The sequence below is a fragment of the Hibiscus syriacus genome, unplaced genomic scaffold (assembly GCF_006381635.1).
Source record: "Hibiscus syriacus cultivar Baekdansim isolate YM2019G1 unplaced genomic scaffold, ASM638163v2 tig00117000_pilon, whole genome shotgun sequence".
Taxonomy (NCBI): domain Eukaryota; kingdom Viridiplantae; phylum Streptophyta; class Magnoliopsida; order Malvales; family Malvaceae; genus Hibiscus; species Hibiscus syriacus.
The window spans coordinates 1,044,417-1,053,894 of record NW_024063516.1 but is presented as its reverse complement, the minus strand read 5'-3'; the positions used below and the strand labels follow the sequence as shown (position 1 = coordinate 1,053,894).

Here is a 9,478-nt window from a genome sequence, read left to right as displayed (position 1 = left end):
TCACGTTAAAGTATGCAATAAGATGTAATCCTCAAATTACCCTTTAAATCGTGTAACTGCTGCCAACTAACATTTATCAACTCTCGTCAAAAAGGCTTCTCTATGATCTTCCTAATCCTAATTCGTACCCTTCATAGCTCTTGACTTTAATCACCATTTTTTTTGCAGTTCCAGTTTCTCCTTTATGGGTGAACCCCTCCCCCCCCCCGCCCCAAAAAAAAAACCCATATATTGATGCGTTGAATTAGAGGGAGATGATAAAGAAGCCACAAAAGATCAGCATGTTTATGAAGAAGTGGTCGGAGCTTGATTGGCGTCTTCTCCTCTTAGTCATCGTTCCCCTTTCGCTTCTCTTTTTTGTTTTTTCATTATCGTCTACACATATAGCCTCTGTTGTCCGCCAGTCTTTTATCTTCGGCAAAACCTTATCGAATGTTAAAAGTTCGCGTCCCAATTTGGCCGGCGGTGACCGGTGCAAGATCGCGGTGTGTTTGATTGGTGGAGCCAGGCGGTTCGAGCTGACGGGACCCTCCATTGTGGAGAAGGTTATTAAACGGTATCCCAATGCAGACCTTTTTTTGCACTGTCCCATGGACAAGAATGCCTTCAAGTTATCGCTTCTAAAAACTGCCCTCGGCTCGCCACTGTTCGGATATTTGAGCAGAAACCAATGCCGGAGACGGAGGAGCAAGTTCGAGTACTCACGGCGGCCAACTCCCCTAATGGCATCCAGGTGAAAACTGTTTACTTTCTCTAGCCACTCCTTTGGAAGGTTTTTTTCCATATATATATATATATATCTTTTACCAATAGTTTTATATAACTATGGATTTGATCATTTGAGCACTGATCCCCACTTGTCTTTGTTTATGAGACTTTTCTCATATTCTAAGAATATGTAATCTAAAATTCACGTTTCTCGTATGTAGGGTCTCCTACAGTATTTTAATTTGGTGGAGGGATGCATCACGATGATCGAATCACACCAAAAACAACACAATTTCACCTATGACTGGATCGTTCGCACCAGAGTAGACGGTTACTGGAGTGCACCGTTACATCCCAAAAATTTCGTGGCAGGTCGATACACCGTCCCTTCTGGATCCGTCTACGGTGGCCTTAATGATCGCCTCGGTATCGGCGATTACTACACTTCCAAAGTTGCTCTCTCCCGACTTTCTCTCGTCCCTGAAATAGACAAGGCAGGGTATAGGCAACTGAACTCGGAATCTGCGTTCAAAGCCCAACTCATCGCCCTAAACATATCGTATATGGAGAATAGATTTCCGTTCTGCGTCGTGACGGATCGAACGTACGAGTTCCCGCCTGCCCATTTGGGTGTGCCGGTGGCGGCGATGTCCAGTATGGGTCGACTGAGTGGGGCCAAATGCAGGCCGTGCACTCCTGTTTGTAAAGACGGATGCGTGGCCGACGTAATGTCGTCGCTTGACAAGAGATGGAGCTGGACCGACTGGAGTAACGGGACTCTCGAGCTATGCAATGCTGAAGGCGGGTGGGAGAAGGGATGGGAGAAGATATTCGATAGGGTTGCGGGTGAAAAACTCGGTCAGGAGAGGAAACGAGTTAATGGTTTGATGTTGGAGGAATGTGTTGGTGATTTTAGAGAAATGATGAAAAGGGCTGCCAGGTGGGACGCACCAGCGCCGGAGGAGATTTGTGGATTGGGGTTGGGGATAACGCAAAATTGAATCTTTAAAATCACAACTTTTTAAGCTAGGGAGTAACTGATTTCGGAATTGTAAATTCTTTTTTCTTTCAATAATTTTAGTAAAACTACAATTTTATTTTAATACTTAAAATCCACAGAAATCAAAACCAACAACAAACAGTAAAGGTCCTTCAATTACATCCTCCAAAACTAGTTTCAAAAAGTCGCTTTAGATGTTTCCTTACTATATCTTCGGTCCTCATCTCTAATTTATAGTATTTCTATCTCTACTTTAAAAATAAAACAGTAATTCTTCTCCAGCATTATCTCTGTATTACCATCAACTCTATTTTATTCACAATATTTAACTATTATAATATTAATTTTACAAAAATAAAATAAAATATATATATTTATAATAAATATCAAGATAAAAATCATAAATGAAACATTCATAAATAATTTTACGAAAATACAAATAAATAAGAAAATTACAATTAATAATAATAATGCGAAAAAATATAAGTTACATAATTATATATTTTGATCTTAAAATTTAATTTATTTGAATTTAAAAAAAATAAAAAAAATACAAAAAATTACAAAAAAATTAGTATGTTTATTTATCAAATTTCAATGTATTTTTATCTATCTTGCAATTTAATCTATTTGAATTTAAAAAAATCAGAAAAAATACAAAAAAAATTAATATGATTATTTATCTAATTTTAATATATATTTATCTATATTATAATTTAATATACTTTAATTTTTTTTTAAAAAACAAATGTAGCGCGAGTTACAGGACCGTGCCAGATATGGTGCTGGACTGTAGCAATTTTCCACAGTAGCGATATATCTGGAGCAGGGTTGGAGAGAAAATTCTCCAAATGTAGAGAAGCATTGGAGATTCCCTTAAGGTGATTGTCTTAATTTTTCATAGTTTGGTAATCCATCATTTCAACTAACCTCTGTCCACTCTACCATGATCATCGATTTGCTTTAAGTAATAAATTAAGGTGATAAAAATAAGGTGATTAATATTTGGTTTTAACTGAATTAATCGACCGTATCGAATTAATTCGGCCGGTTATCGAATTAGTTTGATCGGGGATGAATAATAATTTTTTTTTATATTCATTTAACGATTAGTTTGATTTAAAATCGATTAATTAACCGAATTAACTTTTAAATATAAATATATAATTATATAACTCAACCGGCTCACTGCCCCCAATCTATTTAAAACCCAAATCAATTTTAATTAATTAAAATAATCTTAAAATAAATGTAAAATGCTTAATGGCTAGGGCTGAAACGGTGAAACCTAAACGCCTAAACCTTTCAATCTCATCTCACCAGTAATCCCGTTCTACCTCTGTAAACCTCTCAATCTGTCGATTAACCCTGTCGATTGGCTTCTCTTCTCTCTCAGCATAGCTTTCTGTAGTCATCTCGCTGTTGCAAGATCCAGGTTTATTAATCTTTTCCTTGTTAAACTATCTCTGGTATTTTCTATATTTCTCGGGTCTCGGCTAGATGACTGTATGTTAGCACGATTTAAATAGAAATCAGAAGTTTAGCCTCTCTTGCTTCTATTGATGGGATTACACGTATTGGGTTTATTTTTCCTTTTCATGGCTATAGGTGTTAATTCGTTGATATTTCTGGGAAAGTTTCGAACTGCATGTAATTCATGAACTAATTGGAGTGATTATAAGAACTAATTGGAGTGATGAATGTAACTATTAGATGGTAAAGATAATTGTTGTCATTTACAGTTCAATGTTATTTCCTACTCATGTTTTTTTTTTGTATCCAAGATCACAGTTGAATCCAGTAATAAACGTATGTATAGCCTTTTGTAAAGCCTGATTAAGCATACTCATTCCAGGAATTTCACTCATGCTTATCTTAAACACTGAAATTCTAGGTTAGCAGGTTATTGGTTCTCCTAGGTGAGTACTTTAGCATAAGAACTTCCTGAGCTCTATAAACTACAATAACCCAAGTACTAGCAGCTGGTGAAACTCCAAAAGCAGATGATATACTCTTCCACTTTGAATGGTAAAATCCAAAGCGAATTATTGCTCACAAAAAACGTTACTGATCATCACTTGAGTGAGTAGCTTCGTTAGTTTGTCTCTTAGCATTTCTGCATTTAGAGGTTAACAGTGTTATATACACTTTGAACCCTTGTAAAAAGCTTCATTTAACTGCAAGATTTCTTTTAAAAAGTGTGTACTTTAAGTTATTTGTGTTAGATTTGTCTAGAAATTAAGTTGACAAGTTGGAAATTTCATCTTGGTTGGTGGTCAAACTTTGAACATGTGAATTTCATATTTGGTGGCTAACTTGTACACATTGGAAAATTCTTTGGTAGGTGGCCAAACTTTGAACATATTGTTCTTGAAACTCAACTATAAATAGACTTAAGTATTTCCATTAGAAATCATCCCAAAAACAAGTTCTCTCTTCCTCTTGTATTCTTCATTCTCCCACTTTAGGAATTCCAAAGAATTCCATTTGTTGTAATATTGGCGATATAGTGAAGTTATCATCCGGTGTGGTGCCCGAGGAGTAGACGATATTCTCGTCGAACCTCGTAAATTTGGTGTGTTCTTTCCTTTATTCTTTTTTATTCGGTTCTTTTTCATTGTGTTTCAATAATCAATAGTTTGACAGGTTTATCCGTTGTGCAACCTTTGGTGGTTTTAATCTTGACATTTTAGGTCAATTTTAAAACTACGTTCGTGTAGGAAATAACCCGTTTTCCCCAACAATAGGTATCAGAGCTTCGGTTGAGATTAATCTGCCACATATCATCTTTAGTGAGTTTCCATAAATACTATTCTTTCTAAGAATATAGAAACCTTGGTTTATGGTTGTCTCCTTAGTAATTTGTTTATCAAACTCGGTCTTAAGGTCTCTTCTGATATTCCTATCTCTCTTCAAAACCAAATCAATCTTACTTCCTTGAAGAAAGCAAGTTGGAAAAAGGATAAGGAAATGGGCCAATGGATTTATCATCCCGAACTTAAAACTTTGAATTGTGAAACATTTTGATGTTCATGGATTGTTTTATTTTGGATGTTTGAATTTGATGGATAATTGGATATTTGAACTTACATGCTTATATATTTGGTTTGGTTTTAACTTTCATTTTGAGCTTAATATTTATTTTTGCATCATTTACATATTAGTTGCATTATGATCAATTTTTTGTCATTTCACATTATTTATGAATATTGAATTATGGAACTAATGGCTAACGTTTCTCTTGATTGTGATCTTAGCAGCTTAAGCTATATATATTTATAATCAATTGGCTTAATGATTTCAAAACCTTGTTTAAAATCTTTTAACAGTCTTTTTGATTTAACAAAAAGAGAGAGAAATGTTAAAGTGTTTTAAAGGGGAGAAGTGTTAGAGTAAGGGGGAGTAATTTCAAAACTTGATTTCAAAATCTTAAAATTACTAAAATGTTTTGTTATATCAAAAAAAAAAGAGATTGTTGAAAACATTTTGATATAACAAATTAAGTTAAATGAATTTTAAGATTTTCCAAAAAGATTTTCTAAGTATATTCGATATAATTATTCGAATATCAAAATATTACTTCAAATCTTTCGAATGTCATTTTTAATCCTTACTCAAGTGTAAAATTAAGTTTTAATCTTAAAATAATTTCAAAACAATTTTATAAAATATTTCGAACCATTTCAAAGCAAAAAATTCCAGATTGCTCAGAGGGAACTGATTCCCCCCCCAAGGGGGTACCGATTCTCCCCTGAATGGTTTTGCTCCGAGAAAAACATAATGCTCGGAGGGAACCGATTCCCCCCAGGGGGTATCGATTCCCCCTGTTTAACGATCAAAATATTTGAATTTTACACTTAGGGAATCGATTTCCCATGAGGGGTATCGATTCCCCCCACGCTCTAAGCTGTTGTATTAATGGTTTTCACACTTCAACGGCTACATTGATTCCACTAATCATCCCCAACATTCAGAATCAATTGAGGGAGTATTTAAACAAGTTCTGAAGCCTTTGATCAACAAGAAATATAGAGAAACAAGAGAGAAAGCATCAAACACCAAGTTTGAGCAAATCAAGCCAATTTTCCTTTCAATTTTTATTTTGCTTTCAAGAACACCATTTGTGCTCATTTGTAATTATTTTTGAGTGTTCTTTTCTTGTTCTAGAATTGTGCAAACATCTTACCTTGTGAGGTTTTCCTTGTAAGTTTGCAAATTTGTGTATTTCTCTTTGAAAAAGAGTGTGCTCAAGAATTTAGGGTATATTTTTTGAGGGAGTTGTAAGGTTACTCTTTGTTCTCAAAAGAAAGAACAAATTAGTGAATTTGTTGGAAAATCCTTAGTGTGGATATCTAAGGTAGTGGACGTAAGTTTTGGTTGAGAAAGTCGAACTACTCTAAATCGCTGTGCAATTACTTTCAATTTTCTACAAAAGCTTCCACCAAATTTTAATTGTCAATTCACCCCCTCTTGGTCGATTCCGTCAATCGATTAACTCAACAGAGAGAATTATGTTTAACTGACCTATCTTCACTTAGTGTTTAAAATAATTTTAGCACTTTTAAGAATAAATGAAAAATGCTTATAATAAATTTTGATTGCATTCTTTGCTATTAGTTAGGGGGAGTTTATGATTCTTTGTGAAAAATTGATTATATGTTCAAATAAATTTTAATGATAAATTTGATTGATTGAACATAGTTAATTTTTTCGTAATATGAGTTGCAAACATCACTAGAGAAAATTAATTTAGCATTTTGAGTGTTTAAAATTAAATTTTAGCAGTTTTAGTGCAGATAGAATCGATCCCCCTTGAAGGGGAATTGATTCCCCCTTTGAAAGGGAACTGATTCCCTCCTTGAGGGAATCGATACCTCCCACGGGTTCTGGATATATCACGACAAAAAACCCATTCTCTCAAAACCTCTCTTCTTTCTTAAACGTCGTTCATCCTCTCTTTCTCTCTAAATCTCCATTTTTGCCAAAATCATCAAATGCAAGTCGGAATTAGATCGTTCTTCAACTTCTAATCCTTGCAAACAACATCACATTCTCATAAAATCCAAATTTTAAAGGTAATATTTCAAAATCCTCTATTTCATTAATTTTGAACTTAGGACTAGTTTTGATTAGTTCTAAGATGAACATTACATCGGGCATTGGTTATATGATGATTTACAACCAATTTCGTCAAAACACTCAATTTTTCAAAACTATCTTTAAATTTCAAAATTAAAAAAATAAAAAATTGTTGTTTTAATTGATGTTTTTGATTCAATAATGTTTTCATAAAAACTATACATATTATGATTTTAAAACATTATTTTCCAAATAGTTTTTCAAAACATTGCCCTTTAAGATTCGATTTAAAAAACCTTGAAATATTGAGGATTCATTTTAGTTTTGGGTTTGATTATATTGCATACATGTGTTTAAATTTGTAGGTTACATATTCTATTTTGATTATTAAACCATGTCAAATCCTAAACGACCTAGGATATTGTCTAGTAGCTCAAGTCAAAATCGAACTCTTATTCCTCCACCCAATCCAAATAACCCAAATATGACCATTATGAACTCTTGTTTCAACGTACCTGGTTGTGGACAAGTTCTATACCATATGCATCATACTTGTTTTGAATCATTCAAAATCTGGGAAGAGCGTATTCCTTCGATCCAAGCTATAGAAGATATGGACTTCCAATATCTTCCTACTCTTAAATCCTAGAAGTTTGATAAACTCTTTAAACTCAAACCTTTGGTTTATCATCAATTAGTCCGCATTTTTCTATTCCAATGTGGTATGTGTCCAAAACGAACGTCGATCTGAAACTATAGGAATTCGATCATATCTTTTAGGACAATTCATTTTTATTGACTCCGGCAATCGCTACCCATTTTGAACTAGATAACTCAGGTTTAATGAAAAAGAGACTGTGGATTCACCCTATAAGTCTAAGGATAGTGAGAGTACCCTAAGAACTCATCTTGATAGATTCCTTCATTATTTGATCTCTTGGTGGTTTAGACCATCCGGAGATAGGTACTCTTCCCTTAGGAACATAGATATATGGTGGATATATTGTATCCAACATAAAAATAAGATTAATCTGCCACATATCATCTTTAGTGAGTTTCCATAAACATTGTTCCTTCCAAGAATATAGAAACATTGGTTTATGGTTGTCTCCTTAGTAATTTGTTTATCAAACCCGGTCTTTGGGTCAATGGGTTTATCGTCCCGAACTCAGAACTTTTAAGTGTGAAACATTTTGATGTTCATGGATTGTTTTATTTTGGGTGTTTGAATTTGTTGGATAGTTGAATATTTGAACTTATATGCAAATATATTTGGTTTGATTTTTACTTTCATTTTGAGCTTAATGTTTATTTTTGCATCATTTACATATTAGTTGCATTATGACCAATTTTTTCATGTCACATTGTTTATGAATATTGATTATGAAACTAATGGCTAACGTTTCTCTTGATTGTGATCTTAGCAGCTTCAGCTATTTATCTATATATAATCAGTTGGCTGAATATTTCAAAACCTTGTTTAATATCTTTTAAAAATCTTTTTGATTTAACAAAAAGGAGGAGAAATGTTAAAAATGTTTTAAAGGGGAGAAGTATTAGAGTAAGGGAGAGTAATTTCAAACTTGATTTCAAACTTGATTTCAAAATAAAATCTTAAAATTATTAAAATGTTTTGTTATATAAAAAATGTGGAGATTGTTGAAAATATTTTGATGTTTCGATATAACAAATTAAGTTAAATGAATTTTAAGATTTTACAAAAAAATTTCTAAATATATTCGATATAATTATTCGAATATCAAAATATTACTCCAAATCTTTCAAATGTCATTTTTAATCCTTACTCAAGTGTAAAATTAAGTTTTAATCTTAAAATAATTTCAAAACAATTTTACAAAATATTTTGAACCATTTCAAAACAAAAAATTTCAGATTGCTCAGAGGGAACCGATTCCCCCCAAGGGGGTACCGATTCCCCCAGAATGGTTTTGCTCCGAGAAAAACAGAATGCTCGGAGGGAATTGATTCCTCCTGTTTAACGGTCGAAATATTTGAATTTTACACTTAGGGAACCGATTCTCCATGAGGGGTATCGATTCTCCCCACGCTCCAAGTTGTTGTATTAATGGTTTTCACATTTAAACGACTCAATTGACTCCACTAATCATCCCCAACGTTCAGAATCAATTGAGGGAGTATTTAAACAAATTCTGAAGCCTTTGATCAACAAGATATTATAGAGAAACAAGAGAGAAATCATCAAACACCAAGTTTGTGCAAATCAAGCCAATTTTCCTTTCAATATTCATTTTGCTTTCAAGAACACTATTTGTGCTCATTTGTAATTATTTTTGAGTGTTCTTTCTTGTTCTAGAATTGTGCAAACATCTTACCTTGTGAAGTTTTCCTTGTAAGTTTGCAAATTTGTGTATTTCTCTTTGAAAAAGAGTGTGTTTAAGAATTTGTGGTATAATTCTTGAGGGAGTTGTAAGGTTACTCTTTGTCCTCAAAAGAAAGAACAAATTAGTGAATTTGTTGGAAAATCTTTAGTGTGGATAGCTAAGGTAGTGGACGTAGACTTTGGTTGATAAAGTCAAACCACTGTAAATCGTTGTGCAATTACTTTCAATTGTTTGCAAAAGCTTCCACCAAAATTTTTATTGCCAATTCACCCCCTCTTGGCCGATTCCATCGATCGATTAACTCAACAAGTTTTATAGTTCTTGAATT

At 33.4% G+C, this 9,478-nt stretch overlaps 1 pseudogene; it reads left to right on the top strand.

Moving 5' to 3' along the window:
• Window positions 1-254: 254 nt before the first annotated feature.
• Window positions 255-1,709, top strand: LOC120194734 (annotated as a pseudogene).
• The last annotated feature ends 7,769 nt before the right edge of the window (window positions 1,710-9,478 follow it).